Source organism: Zalophus californianus, chromosome 7 (genome assembly GCF_009762305.2).
Source record: "Zalophus californianus isolate mZalCal1 chromosome 7, mZalCal1.pri.v2, whole genome shotgun sequence".
Classification (NCBI taxonomy): Eukaryota; Metazoa; Chordata; class Mammalia; order Carnivora; family Otariidae; genus Zalophus; species Zalophus californianus.
In genome coordinates this window covers 23,319,809-23,339,395 of record NC_045601.1, presented here as the reverse complement: position 1 = coordinate 23,339,395, position 19,587 = coordinate 23,319,809, and positions in this window count along the sequence as shown.

The following is a 19,587-nucleotide window of genomic DNA, read 5'->3' as shown; positions in this document are numbered from 1 at the left end:
GACAACTAAAATCCTCTTGTGTATAAGGAGACTTAATAATGGGAAAATGATTTGTCTAGACCCACAACCAGTGATAATTAGGTACATGTCAGTTGACCCAACATTTTCTCTAACGTTTCACCACACCGAGTCTCGGGGTCACAAATATTCAGGGTTAAAGAGTTCTAGCCCTTGGGGGTCCTGGCTGGCTCAGTCATATAGAGCATGGGACTCTTGATCTCTCCATGGTGAGTTCAAGCCCCCCACTGGGTAGAGAGCTTACTTAAAAATAAAAAGAGATAGAGAGTTCTAGTCCTTGTCTTGTCACCAACTCTGGGTTCCTGAGCAAGTTATTTAACCTCTCTGGGCCTTAATTTATTTTTCTGTAAAACTAAAGGCATTGGATTAGGTAATTAAGTTCAAATATTTTTATCAGTGGAATCTTTAAAAAAAATCTTATCTAAAGTTCAATATATAAAATAAGAGAAAGTGCTTGAGTTGAAGGAGACTTTCCTCTTGAGCTTCCATATATCTCTCTTTGAACTTTCTCTCCTTGAATCTTGAGCTACCTCAGAGCACAATCTGGATGTACCAGCCTGAGTGATCTTGCAAATACCTTCCAGCTCTAAATAGTCATTATTCACCAAATTCCCTGAATGAAGTGGAGATAGTAATAATCTCAAAAAATGCTTGCTGCTTGGTAAAAACAAAATCCTAAATCCTGATGATGACAAACTGGTGCCATTAGAACAAAGGAACACTTTGATTTAGAGTATTTTTTGATATTTTCAATACAATATCTTCTGAATAATGACATTATCTTCATGTTTTACCATGCTGTCAAATACACTCAGCCAGATTTCAGCTGAACACCCTCTGGCACATGCTCTCAGAGGGGAGAAGTTGTCTATGGAGAACACTGACTCCCCTGCATTTTGGCATCAAGCACACAGGCTTTTGGCTGAAATAAGTGCCAAAAGCCAGAGGTGTCTGGTTTACTGCTGAACCATAGTGGGCTGAGCCAAAGGGTTCTGAAAACCACGTGACCACATGGCCATAGGCAGTGGTGGGAAGGGTGACATAAGGTCGAAGGATGTCGGGAGAGTGGCCAACACAGACTTGAGAATTAGTCTTCCTGGGTTTACATTCCAGCTCCATCAACTACTTCATAGGAATTATAAGACCTGATAGGGCAAATTATAATAGTCAAATACTAGTAGGATATGGCTACCAAGTAAAAGACTCAACTGTCTCCCAGGATTCTTGCTGCTGTCTCCAGGCTGGGGTCCTCACTGCTCTTGTCATCTTCCAATCTGTTCTCCACGTGACAGATTGCAGGACCTTTAAATTATATGTCAGGTCCCATCACTCTATTTTTAAAACCCTGTAGCGACTCTACTTTGCACTTGAGAGAAAACCTAAATTCCTCACGCCGACCTGGATGAGCCCTGGTGATCTTTCTTGACCACTCTCCAACCTTAACTTGCCACTTGCTGACTACATTCCAGCCAAACCAGCCTTCCACCAGCTCCCGGAACAGCCCACACCTCTCCCACCTCTTAGGACTCTTATACTTACTACTTCTTTTCCCAGAACACACTGGCATTTCTTAAAGCCTCAGCTAAAATATTTCTCCTCAGAGAGGTCTTTTCTGGCCATTCTGTCTAGAGTATCAAGAATAAAGTATGCCTGATTCCCTAGCACAGGGGTTAGGAAATGTTGACCCATGGGCCAAACTAGCCCACCATCCTTTTTTTTTTTTTTTTTGGATAAAGTTTTATTGGAACACAACCATGCTCATTCATTTATGTATCATCTATGGCTACTTTGGTGCTACAGTGGCCAAGTTTAATAGTTGCAAAGTCTAAAATATATTACTATCTGAGCTTTACATAAAAAGTTGATCAACCCCTAGTTTAGTGGACTATCATATTTATTCTCTTCATCACACTGATCACATCGGTGATGTTTTACCTAGTTGTGTACTTGCTCATTGTCAGTCACCTCTTTTCCTTTCCATGAGGCTGAAGAACTTCTCTGTCTTATTCTCAGTTAGGTGTCCAGGACAGCACCTAACACAATTTCTAAATCTATTAATACTGTCAGTTCCATTGCTTGAAGAAAGCAATACTTGTTGGAGAAAAATAATAGAATCTAGAATCTTCATAATTTACCATATTCAGGATACAATCCAAAGGACCAAGAAAAAATATTATATATATGTGTGTGTGTGTGTGTATGTGTGTGTGTGTATTCTTACGAGAGACACTTATTTCTTCCATAAGAAACTTATTAATGAAAAAGGTTAAAAATAGTAACTTTACAGTGATGAAATCTGGAAGATACTACCTAAATCTGGTAATTATGATTAATATCACCAGTAATAGGATAGTTACTATGTCTCTCCTAATACGATATAATGAGAAAGATGCAATATTTTATGGTATTTTTGCCATAAATGTAAAGCTTCAATCTAGCTATAAGAAAACATCAAACTAACTTAAACTGAAGGACATGCTACAAAATAAATGGCTCTCCAAAAATGGCATGACCAAAAAAGTAAGGCTGAGAAGTTTTCCATATTAAAGGAAACTAAAAAAGCATAGGAATTAAATTAGATGTGTAGTCCTAGATTGGGTTCCAAACCAGAAACATGAAATATGCACACACACACAGACACACACACACACACACGCGCGCGCGCGCGCACGCGCAATCTCTTTTTGCCATAAAGGATATTCGTGGGATAACTGGAAATATTTGAAAAAGGTCTGTAGATTAGATAATATTTCTGTATCAATGTTAATTTCCTGATTTTGATAGATGTGTATGGTTATATAAAAGAATGCTCTTATTTTTAGGAAATACACACTGAGGTATTCATCAGTAAATGGATACAAGGTCTGAAACTTACAACTTACTCTCAAATAGTTTAGAAAAAATCTATCTATCCATCTATCTACCTACCTACCTATCTATTTATCATCTATCATCCACAGAAGAGAACGTAAGACAGATTGAATGATAAAGCAAATGTGGTAAGATATTAACATTTGGGGATGTGGGTTCAGGGTGAACAGAAATACTTCATACTATTTTTTCTTGTTTATGAAACTAAAATTGTTATAAAATATTATGCTAAAATATGAAGAATATAAGTGTTAGGGTGGCCAATGGGAAATATTATAATTCAGTCCTCACACTCCAACATCATTTCATGGTAAATTATATTTACCTTTGCAAGATGAAGCACAATAATTCTTAGAAAGGTTTGATAATTTCATGCCTTCCTCCCCCTCCCACACATAGTAGAAATGAGCTGGGAGCCTGTATAAAAATATATTAATAGCGTTTATTTGTAAACTGTATGATTTCCTGGTGTCATTTATTTTCTTCTTTAAACTTTTCCATCTTTCTGAGCACTTGCCACTCTTATTATTGAATCCTTGAATTTCTTCATATTTGCCAGAGTCTGAGAAAAGAAAGAAGGAGAGAAAGGGAAAGAGAGGCAAGAGGGAGAAAGGGGAGGCGGGGAAGAGAGAGAGATCCTGACATCTTCCCTGGCTGCCTGAGAGCCATTAAGTGCTCCTGGATGGGAACATTCCTAAGGTTGCAAAGTGTTGGCTAATGTTTGCCAACTGGTACCTGAAGCCTTATCATGATCTGGCTGCCTAGGAGGGAATGCAACCGCTCAACTCTCCAGGCTTGACAACCGGGGCGTCATTGACATCTGTCTGGTGGCTAAACTCTAGTTCTATTCCTCTTGTCCTCATATCACCCTAAAGAAAGAAGCTCGACTCCAAAAACATGAAGCAATAAGATCAAAACAGAAAGGCAGTGATGTCACTGCCAACTGGACCCCGATCCAAAGAAGGAGGCAGGAAGAATTAATACTGGCACAATGCTGGACCGGGACGCAGGACTTTGTGCAAACTCCTGGAGTGATTCAGATATTGCTTGGTGGGTATCTGTTCAGTGTTAAAACCCTGGAAGAGTAGCCAGTACCACAAAATTCACAATTTCCTTTTCTAGGGACAATTTCTCGATTAAGGAGCAGCAATGACAAGCTAAAGTAAAGCCGTTTATCCACTAGCTATTTGACTTCTCTCTTCCTGAGTTACTCAAAGGCACAGAGAGGTTTCTTCCTTTTCTTCCTCCATGCCTGTCTCCTACTCCTTAGATAGATTTACACCGCACACCTGGCACGGCTAAGCACGTTACAGTGCTGCATGTTCCCATTAATGAGCCATGTGCGAGGGTGGGAGGAGGTGTGGGAGAAGGGATGTCACACAGTTTAGTTACTTGGTAGGGGGAATAACTCAGTGCGCTCTGGTCTAAAGGGATTGTCATGACATATGGTTAGGAAATGCCTGGACTCATTAGGCACTAAGCTCTCTGAGTCTCGCCATTCTAGAAGACACCTGTTCTGAAGATGTTTTATAGACTGTGGGGTGGGAGGAGGGCATTACATCACTTCTGAGAGGCCACACTGCTTCCTGTTTCCACTTTCCTTCTTAGTTACATTTCACTCATTCATTCACTGGCCATTTGGAGTCATGGCGTCAGGAGCACACACATCATAAAATTATTTTTCTTGTCATGGCTCACCGATAGACAAAAAAGCCAGCATGCAACACCTCCTTAGATTCGTGAAACCAAATACTTCAGGGAATCAACCATTTGGTCTTGAGTTAAATAGTTCTTTCTGCAATCTCTCCATTTTAAACACCAAATCTACCCCAAGCCTGTCCTCTGAGTTTTCAGGACGGACTGCATGAGAAAGAAACATGGATTTTGCCTCCGTGTGCAACTCACTTCCGATCCCAGCTCTAATCCAAGGTCACTGTGTGACCTTCAGCAAGTTCCTTAATTCTGAGTGCTTCACTCTCCTCATCTATAAAATGAGATTAACTACAACCACTTGTTAGTGTTTGTGTTAGGAATAGAAACAGTGGCTATAAAGTATCTTGCACACATTAGGTGTTTGACAAGGACAGTGCCTCTTATAACTATTACTATATGAGAATGTGGCTTACTCCTTGACAATTCCCAGGAAAAGAGGTTTTAATTTTTTGTTTTGTTTCTGTTTTTTAACATTCTCTAATCCAACTGGCAAAAAGAATTGAGAGGAAATGTTAGAGAAAGAGGGAGGGAGGGAGGGAAAAAGGAAGGAGGAAGGAAGGAAGGAAGGAAAGAAGGGAGGGAGGGAGGGAGGGAGGGAGAAGACTGATTCAAGGAAGAGTCTATTAGGATATTTTGGAGACCAGAGGTCTGTTCCCCATGGACATTTAGACATAGCTCCTCAGGCTGTCAATTTTGCTATTTACAAAATGAGCACATCTCTTGTTGAGGGATGCAGTTTGTGAGGAAGCAGTTCCTGGGTGTCTGCTCGAGGAAAAGAGTATGTTGCCCCTACGGGCTGAACAGCCAGCACTCTCTCCTCTCCCCATCCCCAGTGGGAACTCTGCATAATTTACCTGAAGGTACTTATTTCTCAGGGTGAGATTTCTCCCACAAGAAATTTTCAGTCGAGGATTCTACTCCCCAGAAGCCCTTACCTGTAGCCACTTGCTAAGAAGCACTCCTTGCACTTAAATCTGTGTCAACACTTACTTCTTTCTTTGAGAGTTTAAAAATTTTTATTCAAAGGAACTTGTGGTAGTTTTGTGCTATTGGGTTTTTGTTTAGGCAGCTCTTTTATCTCGTCTTCCTATCTGGGAATGCTTTAGATTGTTTTGTTGCCTATCTATTTTTAAATGAGGCCTAGGAAATGGCCACATGGAGCGAATAATCCTGAGAAAGGTCCATGTTTCAACCTGGATGTGTCTTCTTTCTGGTTTGCTCTGCACAGACCTAACCCAGCCTGCAGAGCAGCACTGAGTTGCCCACCATTGATAAGACCCTAAAGGAAAGATGTTAAGTTTAGAATTGTTTTTCAGGTGATTTCAGGAGAACAAGAGCCCATACCACTGCCTAAGAAGAAAGACTATGTCAACTCCAAGGAGAGAACTGGGCTGGAACAGCATGAAGGTTTTGTTTTCTGTTATTCCCCAACTCAGTAAAAGGCAGTATAGTGTGGGGGATCAGAGTATGGATTTGGGTCCAGGCTGCTGCATTTGAACCCCAGCCCTGCTACTTACCAGCTGTGGGACCTGAGGTCTGTAAGTGATGTATATGTTGTGCACTCTGTGGCCTCACCTGTGAAATAATATCACCCCCTCGGTTGTTAAGAGGATAAATGAGTTAATTTATAAAACCCTAAGACCTGGGTCTGACACATAGAAAGTACTATATTTAAATAATTGGTTAGATAAAAGCCACTATCTCTAATAAGCATAATTAGAGTGTGGATGTTCCTCATGAGTTGCCCACTCCATGGAGGATAAAGGAAGTAAGTCGGGATTTTTGTTTTTTCTTTTCCTTCTGTGTCCATGTGTATGTGTGTCTCCACTGCTACATCCATGTCCTTACTGCTCTCCAGTAATTTGCATATCAACCATGTATGATTGGCATTGTCACCAATGGGCAGATAAGGGTCACAGAGGTCAATGGATTGCTCAGGTCACAGCACTTGTAAGAGCAAAGACGGATTCACAACCCTGTTGCAAATATCCAGGGCTCGCTCCCTCTCCATTTGCCCCAACCTCCAAAGATACACACATACACCTGGAGCTGATCCTCAAATTCTACTTTATAAGGACAGTTTGGGGGAATAACCAGATACTTTTTTTTTCTTTTTTTAGAAAGGGAGAAAGAGAGAGACTGGAGGAGCAGAGAGAGAGAGGGAGAGAGAGAATCTTGAGCAGGCTCCATGCTCAGTGTGGAGGCCAACTTGGGACTTGATCTCACAACCCTGATATCGTGACCTGAGCTGAAATCAAGAGTTGGACACTTAACCAACGGAGCCACCCAGGTGCCTCCCAGCCAGACGCCTTTTAACAGCAGAGGCTGCGTGACAGAAAATAGGCCAAAAGGCTCAAAGTGGTTTTATTAGAATGGTGGGATAATAAACTTATCCATTTTTTCTATTTTTTTCAAAATTCTGTTTTATTAAATTACATTCCTTTTACATTAAACCATGTTAATTTTTAAAGCATCAATAATTGGTAAAATTATTTTTATGTTCTCCATTTAGACTAAGTCTGGGTAAACTGATTTAAGGAAGAGATTCAAAGACTTCCTCCTCCCTGCCCCCAAACGTGGGAACCCAAGAGTCTGGGCTATGGTTTGGAAGTAGTAGGGTAGGGGAATAATGCCTAAACTTAGTGGGTGTCCCCTTTTGCCAAATCAAAAACCCTATACTATCTTCTCCCTTTCAACCCGGGAAGAATTGTTTCACATCAAGAGCAGGGAAACTGCTTTAATTCACAAACAGGTCAACCCCAGCTTTTCCCATAAGCATTCAGAGAGCTCAGGGAGATAGCTGGGGGGCTGTCATGGAGATAGGCCAGATGTCTTCCAGAACAGAATGGCCAAAAAGGGGCCTCAGGCACTAGATAACTCAGTTTAACTGTTGAACTTCCCAACCTACACTCTAAGCGTGGATCATTTTGCAGAATGACTCACACAAGTACCTTTTGTTCTGAAAGAAACCTGACATTGATCCTATCCACTTACAGGGGACAAAGCATTTAGGCTGGTCAGCATGTCATTTTCCTTCCCGTACTTGGGTTTTTCCACCCTATAAGTCACGGTGGGTCGAACGGACTCCCATTTAGAAAATGAAAAGGTGTGCCTGCTCTTCTGGGCCATTTCACTGATCAGAACCATCTATTCAAAACTCTGAATTTAAAGACTGTGATTCAAACGAGGAGGCAAAGTGAGAATTTATGCTTTCCAGGAATAGCAGCAACACCAGGCACTTTGAAGGGTCGGCAAAGGTAGGGGGTGTCCAGACTGTGTCTGGTGGCATCACCAGGAGAATTCTGGGCAATGATTTTGGAGCCTTCCACCTGGGCTCTCCATGTCCCTGCTGGCTGTCAAGGCTGCATCTCCATCAGCTCCATGAGGAGTTGACCTCACTTGCTCCTCATCCCCAGTTCCAATTACACCACCAGTCAATACATGCTCTGACCCTTTGTAGTTGGATGATTCCTTCCATCCTCAGTGATCTGTCTTAGAAACCTCATCAATTCTTCCAACACAAATAACGGTCATAACTGTGGCTAATGTTTATAGTGGGTGTACTATTTGCTAGATACTTTCTGGTATTACATCAGATAATATTTTGGAAAAATAGTTCTTATTGCAATACCAACTTTACTGATTAAGAAATGTGCCCAGAGTGATTACATAAGTGTCCAGTGTGCACAAGCCAGTGCATGACAGAGCTGAGGACTGATTCCACATCTGTCCAGTTCCAGCACCTGAATTCAAACCACTTCACTATCGCATCTCTGGGGAACCTGACACACTGTGTTCTACTTCAGCCCAGAAAACTGGGTCAGGCTACAAATCAATCACTATAGAATCATTTCATATAAATTTCAAAAGGCAAAAAAGTAAGTTATGTGAATCTGAGAGATTTGTTGAATCATATTCTATAATGCTTAAAATATTTTCTCTTTTCTTAAAGAGGGATGGAAACTTTGAAATAAGTGACATTCCTTTGTAGTTTCAAAATTCAAGAAATAAGGAATTTAGAGAAAAATATTTTTCTCTTGCTCTAGGTGTCAGGTCCTCTTTCAATATTTCCACTGGGCAATGTGACTTTGTCAGAACACAGGGCAGTGTGAGCACACCAATTTCTGTCAATTCAAAATTCAAAGCAATTCTAATCAGCACATTTTTTTCTTTTAGTGCCAATTGCAGGCATTATGGGTCGGGCAGGTTAATCCAAAAGACTACTTCTGATCTAAATGACTTGAAAAATAAAAAAATATATATATATGTTCTTCCTCTTTTCAATGGGACCCTGATAAAATAGACATGGAACTATCAGTGTAAAAATCCTTTCCTAGTAAGAAAGACATTGATGGATTCCCTAGTTCCTCCTTCAGAGTTGTTTAATTCATATTTGGAGAAATCTTTAGTTGACAAGAAAAATCAATGTCAAGCTCAGAAGTGGTACCGCTTGAGTCTCATTCATGGATGTTGATCTCCTTAAAGACTATTTTTAAATTCTCTTCTCTTATCTTTTTGGTATACGACCATTACTTTTGAGGGCTACTAATTTTTAATGATAATGATAATTCAAAACAATAGTGACGTTTTGCTCCAGGGCAGCTAAGCACTAGAAACCACAGTAAACTGCATTGTCTTTTCCTGGCAGGAGGGAAACATACAAAGTCCAACTAGTAACTGACAGCACATGGGTTGGGAGACCTATGTTTTTCTGTTACAAACCCATATAAGGCTTTGGCTAAATAACTTGGTTATATCATCTAAATTTTCCCAACCAAAAGCTGGGAATGGTACCCTTGTGTCCTACAACTCAAAAGTACTTGTTCAAATTAGGTGAATATATGAAGTGTTGAGAGTACATTTATAAAAGAGAAGATTTATAAACTTGTCGAACTGCTTCCCTCATGTTTTTCTTTCTTGAAAAAATTTACTATGTCATTTATGCTTCCCTTACTGTAAAACGATGATATATCAGCTACAGCAGGAGAACAAGTTTGATAATGCATTCTGCAAGAAGAACATTACCACTGACTTATGCTGTAACCAGCCTTCACAGGGCAAACCAATCCATATTCCATTAGAAGCTCAGAGGAGCTAATGAAACATATCGTTGACCTTCAACCCTTATGTTCTCTGCTTGTTGCTTTTTTTTTTTTTTCAAATTACAATACCCTTCTAATGAGTCTCTTCTCCACTGATTGCCTTCCTACTTTTTCCACTCTGCCTTTCCAGAGTAGAACCACAGAGGCTTCGAAGTGGCCACCATGACATGAACAGCCCCAGGGAGTTCATGAGTGGCCCTGACAATTCTTTCACACAGGTTTGCTCCGACATTTACTAGAGCTTCCCTGTGGGTAACAAGAAGCAGAGAGATGGGGCACCGCTGCTCCCTCATTAGGGTCAATATTACTTCTGAACTAAACTGTTTCTCTGAGACTAGATTTAATTCCTCCTGCCCTTTGAGGAGAAGAGACTCAAGGCAGGAAGGGTGTTAACACCAGTAGACAGCAGCAACTTTCCCAAGATGAGAATCCTCTTTTCACTCCTGTAACTTTAGTGTGGAACCTTAAAATAGGCACAGCTGGGATCAAATAATCCAGATTGTGCTACTTGCAATGTGACAATTCCCTTCATTTCTGAGAGCCTCAATTTTTCTAGTATCTCTTATAAGATTGCTCGTACAGTGCAAAATCCTCATGTACATAGTAGGTACTCATGACATGTTGGGTCTTTCCCCCACAATATTTTTGGAACATTTGATTTTTAAAAATTAATATACCAATATCAACTAAAGAATATTTTTATAACAAGCACAAATCATACACACACACACACACACCACTCACCAAGCTATTACCATGTAAAATATTTAAAAGTTTAGTTATACTCTGAATTTTTTTCATGGTTTTTCTAGGATGGGAGTGGGATGTGGAATGCAAGGCAAATGAGAAGAAGAAAAAAGGATTTTTTTTAGGGGCGCCTGGGTGGCTCAGATTGGTTAAGCATCTGCCTTGGGCTCAGGTCTTGATCTCCAGGTCCTGGGATCCAACCACGCATAGGGCTCCCAGCTCAGCATAGGGCTCCCAGCTCAGTGGGGAGTCTGCTTCTCCCTCTCACTCTGCCTCTCCCCCTGCTCATGTTCTCTCTGTCTCTCTCTCTCTCATGAAATAAGTAAAATCTTTTTAAAAATTTAAAGATCATTTTTTAAAAGATTTATTTATTTTAGGGGGAAGGCAGAGGGAGAGAGAGAGTCCCAAACAGACTCCCCGCTGAGTGCGGAGTTCCACATGGGGCTCCATCTCAGGACCCTGAGCCAAAAATCAAGAGTCAGATGCCTAACTGACTGAGCCACCCAGACGTCCCTTAAAGATTATTTTTTAGAGCAATTTTAGGCTTATAACAAAATTGAGAGGAAGGAAGAAGGATTTTTTTACTTCTAATGTGTGTGAAAGGGAAATGTAAGCACAAGGCTGAAGTTTTACAGAATAAGATCTTGAGGCCAAAATATTTCATCAACAACTGCTCTCTTCCCCCAACAGAATTAGTATTGTTTGAATCATAAAGGAATAAATATTATGAGTCCCAACTGACCAATTAATAGCATGCACAATACAACTACTGAACAAATATAGATCAAAAAAGAGCATCTGGCTTTTGGCAAGTGGTGGGGGGATACACAGTGAATGCAGTAGGAAATTACTCAGGGAACCGCAGAGAAATTAAACTGCATTGCCTTTTGTTAAGGAAGCCACATACAAGGTCATGTTAGGCAAAATAAATATTGGCATGCAACCATCCCCTCTTCCTGATACAAGCTTCAATCCTATTCAATTCCAGAAACACTGAGCATCTACTATGAGAATCTACTACGTGTTTCAACATACAGTGAGGCAGGCAGAGAGGGCTTGAAATCCAAGCTACATCACTTCCTAGTTTTTGTGTTTGTTTTTGCTTTAGGAGTTTGATAGTTTTCTCTGTCTGGAAACAGACACCGAGGAGGGTGAGGCTCATAGCCAGACAGACAGATGGACATTCATCGGGACCCAATGATAAAGAGGTAACAATAATAAAGACTATTGGTGGCAAGATGCTTGGCAATTTGCTAAGTATATTTTATACGCTATTTTTCATTTTGTTAGAGTACCGAGTCTAAAGAGATCTGACTTTCTTTTCTTGTTTCTACATCATGAATGATTAAAGACGATCCAACCATAAAGAAGCTATTATAAAATTTAAAAGGGTGTCTTTGGATCACTGGCAATGAGGGAGGACTTTTATAGAAATGGTGGCTGACACATAGCATGACTTCATGTCACTTGGCTGTACTTGACTCTGAGCAGAGTTTTAGGAAGCAATAACATTTTAGCAAGAATCAAAGGTGAAGAAGCAATAAAGCCTTTAACAATATGTGGGAGTATATGAAAAATTAGCTTAAATACAACTTATTATGAATAAACTGTGGAGGTTGGATAGCCCGGATCCAACTATCTTAGAAGGCAAAGACACTTACCCAGGAACTAGTGGGATGACCAGGTCCTCTTAGAATTTTATTTTGAGAAAATAATTCTTTTTATTTCACCTATTAATTTAAAAAAAAATAAACACAATTATAAAACAAGCTTTTTTATAGTCACTTTTGGTTTTAAAATTCTAAAATGCTTTATTCGATTCTAACAGGCACACGTACCTCAGATTTGTTTGAGGTATAATTGGCAGGCAATCAACTGCACATACTGAAAATGGATAATTTAAAATTTTTGTACAATTTTGTACAAAAATAAGTACAATTTAAAAAGTTTTGGCATATGTATACAAACTGTGAAGTCATTACCACAAACAAGACCGTGAGTGGATCCCTCACCCCCAAAAGCTTCCTGTCATTCTTTATAATCCATCCCACCCTCTCCATCCTCTACTTCCATCCCCAGGCAACTACTAACTTACTTTCTGTCAACATAGGTTGATTCTCATTTTTAAAAATTTTATATAAATGACATCATACAGTATGGATTCTTTTATGTCTAGCTTCTTTCACTCAACATGATCATCCTGTGATTCACCAATGTCACTGCGTATGTTAGTAGTTCATCTCTTTTTTATTACTGAGTGGTTTTCTATTTTATGGATAAACCACAATTTATTTATCTATTCATCTATAGATGACATATGAATTATGTCCAGCTTGGGGCTATCTTTAATGGGGCTGCTGTGAACATTTGTATATAATTCTTCATGTAGGCAGATGCTTTTGACCCAGGAATGGCTGGATCTTATAGGAGGTGAAGGTTATCTTTTTAAGAAACCAATGAACTTTTCCAAAAAGTCATACCATTTTATACTCCCACCAGCAGTAAATGAGAGTGCTGATTCTTTCATACTTCTGCCAGTGTTTGGCATGATTAATCTTTTTCATTTTAGCCATTCTAACAGGTATCTAATTGTGGTTTTAATTTGTGTTTCCCTAATGACTAAGGATCCTGAGCATCTTTTCATATGCTTATTTGCCATCCCTATGTCTTCTTTAATGAAATGCCTAGTCAAATATTTTGATCGTTTTTTAAAAGTAGGCTCCACGCCCAACTTGGGGCTTGAACCCACAATGCCGAGATCAAGAGTCACATGCTCTACGACTGAGACAGCCAGGCACCCTGATCATTTTTTTAATTGTTTTCCTTATTTCTGAGTTTTGAGAATTTTATATATACTGGACACAAGTTCCTTATCATAGATATCTTACAAATATTTTCTCAGTTTGTCTTTTTAGTCTCTTAACAGCATCTTTTTTTTTAAAGGTTTTATTTATTTATTTGACAGAGAGAGACACAGCGAGAAAGAGAACACAAACAGGGGGAGTGGGTGAGGGAGAAGCAGGCTTCCCGCAGAGCAGGGAGCCCGATGCGGGGCTCGATCCCAGGACTCTGGGAATCATGACCTGAGCTGAAGGCAGACGCCTAACGACTGAGCCACCCAGGTGCCCGCTAACAACATCTTTTGAAGAGCCAAGGGTTTTAATTTTGTTGAAGTCTTGTTATCATTTTTTTTTCTTTTATGTTTGGTGTGTCTAATGTGGAATCTAAGAAATCTTTGCCTAACCCAAGTTCATGATAATTTCACCTATGTTTTCTTCAAAAAAATGTTATCATTTCAGTTTTGACATTTACTTCTATGATTCCCTTTGATCTAATTTTGGTCTATGGTGTGATGTATAGCTCAAAGTTCATTTTGGGGGAGAGGGCATGTGGATATACAATTATTCCAAAGCCATTTGTTGAAAAGGTATTCTTTCTCCATTGAGTTTGTACCTTTGTCAGATATCAGTTGTGTGCAGTATGTACCATATATGTGCAGTCTATTTTCAGATTCTCTATTCTGTTCCCTTTATCTATCTATTTTTGTGTTGATTACCATCACTTTATAAACAATCTTGAAATATTATCCAAATTTGCTCTTCTTTTTTGAATTTGTTTTATCTGTTCTTGGTTCTTGGCACTTGCATATGAATTTTAGAATCAGATTGTCAGTCCTTACAAAATAGACTGCTAGAATTTTGATTGGGTTTGTTTGCAACCTGTAGATCAATTTTGAGAGAATTAGTGTCTTAATATAGACTCTTCTAACCCATGAACAAGGTATATCTCTACATTTAATTAGATATCCTTTAATTTCATTAATTTCTCTCAGGAACATTTATAGTTTTCGGTATACAAGTGTTACACATTTTTTGTCAGATTTATCATTAAGTTCATCATATTTATATTATTGTGAACAGTATTCTTTAAAATTTCAATTTCTGATTGTTCATTGCTTCTGCATAAAGATAAAATTGGCCTTATATGTGGAGCTCATATTCTACAACCGTGAAAAACTCAGTTCTTGTTCTAGTGGTGAGAGTAGATATCAAGTATGGTTTTTCTGAGGAATGCAAGACTGGTTAACATTTGAAAATCAGTCAATGTAATCACCATTTTTATAAACTAAAAAAACATGTATATTATCTCAAAAGATGAAGAAAAAAATTTTGACAAAGTCTAATATCTATTCCTGAAAAAATCTCTCAATAATATGGAAATAGAAGGGAACTTCCTCAGTTTGATAAAGAACAACTATGAAAAACAAAGAGCTAATACCACAGTTAATTGTGAAAGATTGAATACATTCTCCCTAAAATCAGAAATAAAATAAAGATACTATCACCTTCCTACCTGAAGCTACTACTACTTTCACATGGATGGCTTCAAAGTTTTGAATAGTTTTATAGTTTTGAATAACAGTTGCTTTCTACAGCCTTATTATTTGCCTCTATCACTGGATTTGCCAGAAGGAAAGGAAGGAAGAGAGGGAGGGTAGGGGGGAAGAAAAGAGGAAAGGAGAAAAGGAAGGAAGGGAAAGGAAAGGAAGGACTTTCCCGATGATAGCTATAAACATTCATTTACTTTAAAGACTGGAACACTTTGAGGCAGAGCAAGATGGCGCAGGGGTAGGAGACCTGAATTTCCTCTGGTCTCAGGAATTCAGTTGAAAAGGGATCAAACCATTCTGAACACCTACGAACTCAACAGGAGATCAAAGAGAAGAATAGCAGCAACTCTCTGAACAGAAAAGCAACCACTTACTGGAAGGTAGGACGTGCAGAAAACTGTATCCGAGGCGATATTCAGGAGGATAAACGGCGGGGGAGGGGGCCTCCGTCGGCCGCTTCTGGCAAGTGCTAGAGCCGTGGAGCACAAAATGGGAACTGTTAGAAGCCGGCTCCGCGGAGGGACGTCGTTCCAGTGGCTAAGCGGGGGGTGGAACCCTTGTGGGACAATGTGGTCTCAGGACCCTCGGGGTCACAGAAAGACCGGGGGTGCCTGAGTGCGGCAGAACTCCCAGGTATTGGAACGGGGAAGCCGGCTGCAGAGACGGAGCCAAGCCGCGGGCTCTCAGCCTGGGGTTGCCATAAACTGTGATTGGTGACCGTTGGGCCACTGCTCCTCCAGCAGGGACCCAACAAGTGGCAGATCCGGGGAGACTCCCCTTCCTCCCCCGGGAGGAGCGGTGCGGGAGCGCACCGCAGGGATCTGCTGGGTTTGGAGACTCCACACGAGGTCGGGTGCCAGACATAGAAACGCTCGGTCACAGGCCGGGTGAGCACGGAGTGCGGCCGGGGACCGGGGAGACGGGAGTGATTGACTGCTTTTCTCTGGGGGCGCACTGAGGAGCGGGGCCCCGAGTTCTTGGCTTCTCCGGGGCGGAGATTGGGAGGCCGCCATTTTCACTCTCGTCCTCCAACGTTGTATGGAAAGCTTGCAGGGAACAAAATATCCCGAGAGCAAACCCGAGCAGCTTGCTTAGCCCGGACCAGCAAGGGCGGGGCAATTCCACCTCCGGCAAAGACATTTGGGAACCACGGCAACAGGCCCCTCCCCCAGAAGGTCAGCAAGAACAGCCCGCCAAGACCAAGTTTACCGATCAATGAGAACGGCAGAACCCCAGCGCTAGGGGAATACTGCACATAGAATTCAGGGCTTTTTTACCATGATTCTTTAGTCTTTCAAAGTTATTTTTTTAACTGTCTTTTTCTTTTTTAATTTTTCTTTTTCCCCTTTTCAACCAACATCTTATCAATCCCTTTTTTAAAAAAAATTTATTTATTTTTTTATTTTCCTTTTTAGAGTCATATTCTATCCCTTCATAGTAGTTACCCTTATTTCTGGCATATATATATATATATATATATATATACATATATATATATATATATATATAAATTGTTCTCTCTTTAAAATTTTGAGATACAGTTTCTTCTAACAGATCAAAATATAACCTAAATCTCTAGTATATGGCTTTGTTCTAGTCTCCTGCCTGATTATATTCTCTCCCCGTTTTTTTTTCTTTCTCTCTTTCCTTTTTTAAATCCTCTTCTTTCTTTTTTCAAACAACTTATCAATTCCTTTTATAAAATTTTTTATAATTTTCATCTTTACAGTCATATTCCATCCCTTCATCATATCAACCCTTATTTTGTACATATATAAGTCTTTCTTTCTTTAAAATTTTGGGAGGTACTTTCCTTTAACAGACCAATATAACCCAAAATCTAGTGTGTGGCACTGATCTATGTACCAGCCTGATCATATTTGATCATATTCTTTTTTTTTGTTGTTTTGTTCTGTTTTTGTCTGTTTTCATCTTTTTCTTTTTCTTGTTTCTTTTTCTTTTTTCTTTCTTTCCCTTTCTTTTCCCCTGGTTTCAGGTCTTTTCTTATTTGTTTAGAGTATATTTTCTGCAGACGTTGTTACCCTGTTAGCATTTTGTTCTCTCATTCATCTGTTTTCCTCTGGACAAAATGACAAGACGGAAAAAATCACCTCAACAAAAAGAACAAGACATATAACTGTCTGCCAGGGACCTACTCAATACAGATATTAGTACGATGTCGGACCTAGAGTTCAGAATCATGATTTTAAAGATACTAGCTGGGCTTGAAAAAAGCATGGAAGATATTCGAGAAACCCTTTCTGGAGAAATAAAAGAACTAAAATCTAACCAAGTTGAAATCAAAAAGGCTATTAATGAGGTGAAATCAAAAATGGGGGCACCAACTGCTAGGATAAATGAGGCAGAAGAGAGAATCAGCGATATAGCAGACCAAATGATGGAAAATAAAGAGGCTGAGAAAAAGAGAGATAAACAACTACTGGATCACGAGGGCAGAATTCAAGAGATAAGCAATACCGTATGACGAAACAACATTAGAATAATTGAGATGCCAGAGGAAGAAGAAAGAGAGAGTGGGAGAAGGTATATTGGAGCAAATAATAGCAGAGAACTTGCCTAATGTGGGGAAGGAAACAGGCATCAAAATCCAGGAGGCACAGACAACCCCTCTCAAAATCAATAAAAATAGATCAACACCCCAACATCTAATAGTAAAACTTACGGGTCTCAGAGACAAAGAGAAACTCTTGAAAGCAGCTCAGAAGAAGAGATATGTAACCTATAATTGTAGACACATTAGATTGGCAACAGACCTATCCACAGAGACCTGGCAGGCCAGAAAGGACTGGTATGATATATTCAGAGCACTAACCGAGAAAACTATGCAGCCAAGAATATTATATCCAGCTAGGCTGTCATTGAAATTAGAAGGAGAGATAAAAAGCTTCCAGGACAAACAAAAACTAAAGGAATTTGCAAACACGAAACCAGCCCTACAAGAAATATTGAAAAGGGTCCTCTAAGCAAAGAGAGAGCCTAAAAGCAGCATAGATCAGAAAGGAACACAGACAATATACAGTAACAGTCACCTTACAGGCAATAAAATGGCACTAAATTCATACCTTTCAATAGTTACCCTGAATGTAAATGGGCTAAATGCCCCAATCAAAAGACACAGGCTATCAGATTGGATTAAAAAACAAGACCCATCGATATGCTGTCTGCAAGAGACTCATTTTAGACCCAAAGACACCCCCAGATTGAAAGTGAGGGGATGGAAAACCATTTACCATGCTAATGGACACCAAAAGAAAGCTGGGGTAGCAATCCTTATATCAGACAAATTAGAGTTTAAAACAAAGACTGCAGTAAGAGATGAAGAAGGACACTATATCCTACTTAAAGGGTCTATCCAACAAGAAGATCTAACAATTGTAAATATCTATGCCCCTAACATGGGAGCAGCCAATTCTATAAGGCAATTAATAACAAAAGCAAAGAAACACATTGACAACAATACAATAATAGTGGGGGACTTTAACACCCCCCTCACTGAAATGGACAGATCCTCTAAGCAAAAGATCAACAAGGAAATAAAGACTTTAAATGACACACTGGACCAAATGGACTTCACAGACATATTCAGAACATTCCATCCCAAAGCAATGGAATACACATTCTTCTCTAGTGCCCATGGAACATTCTCCAGAGTAGATCACATGGTGAGTCACAAATTGGGTCTCAACTGGTACCAAAAGATTGGGATCATTCCTTGCATATTTTCAGACCACAATGCTTTGAAACTAGAACTCAATCACAAGAGGAAAGTCGGAAAGAACTCAAATACATGGAGGCTAAAGAACATCCTACTAAAGAATGAATGGGTCAACCAGGAAATTAAAGAAGAATTAAAAAAATTCATGGAAACCAATGAAAATGAAAACACAACTGTTCAAAATCTTTGGGATGCAGCAAAGGCAGTCCTAAGAGGAAAGTATATAGCAATACAAGCCTTTCTCAAGAAACAAGAAAGGACTCAAATACACAACCTAACTCTACACCTAAAGGAGCTAGAGAAAAAACAGCACATAAAGCCTAAACCCAACAGGGGAAGAGAAATAATAAGGATCAGAGCAGAAATCAATGAAATAGAAGCCAAAAGAACAGTAGAACAAATCAACGAAACTAGGAGGTTGTTCTTTGAAAGAATTAACAAGATTGATAAACCTCTGGCCAGCCTTATCAAAAAGAAAAGAGAAATGACCCAAATCAGCAAAATCATGAATGAAAGAGGAGAGATCACAACCAACACCAAAGGAACACAAACAATTATAAGAACATATTATGAGCAACTCTATGCCAGCAAATTAGATAACTTGGAAGAAATGGATGCATTCTTAGAGATGTACCAACTACCAAAACTGAACCAAGAAGAAATAGAAAACCTGAACAGACCTATAACCACTAAGGACATTGAAGCAGTCATCAAAAATCTCCCAACAAACAAAAGCCAGATGGCTTCCCAGGGAAATTCTACCAAACATTTTAAGAAGAATTAATACCTATTCTTCTGAAACTGTTCCAAGTAATAGACATGGAAGGAAAACTTCCAAACTCATTTTATGAGGCCACCATTACCTTGACCCCAAACCAGACAAAGACCCCATCAAAAAGGAGAATTATAGACCAATATCCTTGATGAACATGGATGCAAAAATTCTCACCAAAATACCAGCCAATAGGATCCAATAGTACATTAAAAGGATTATTCACCATGACCAAGTG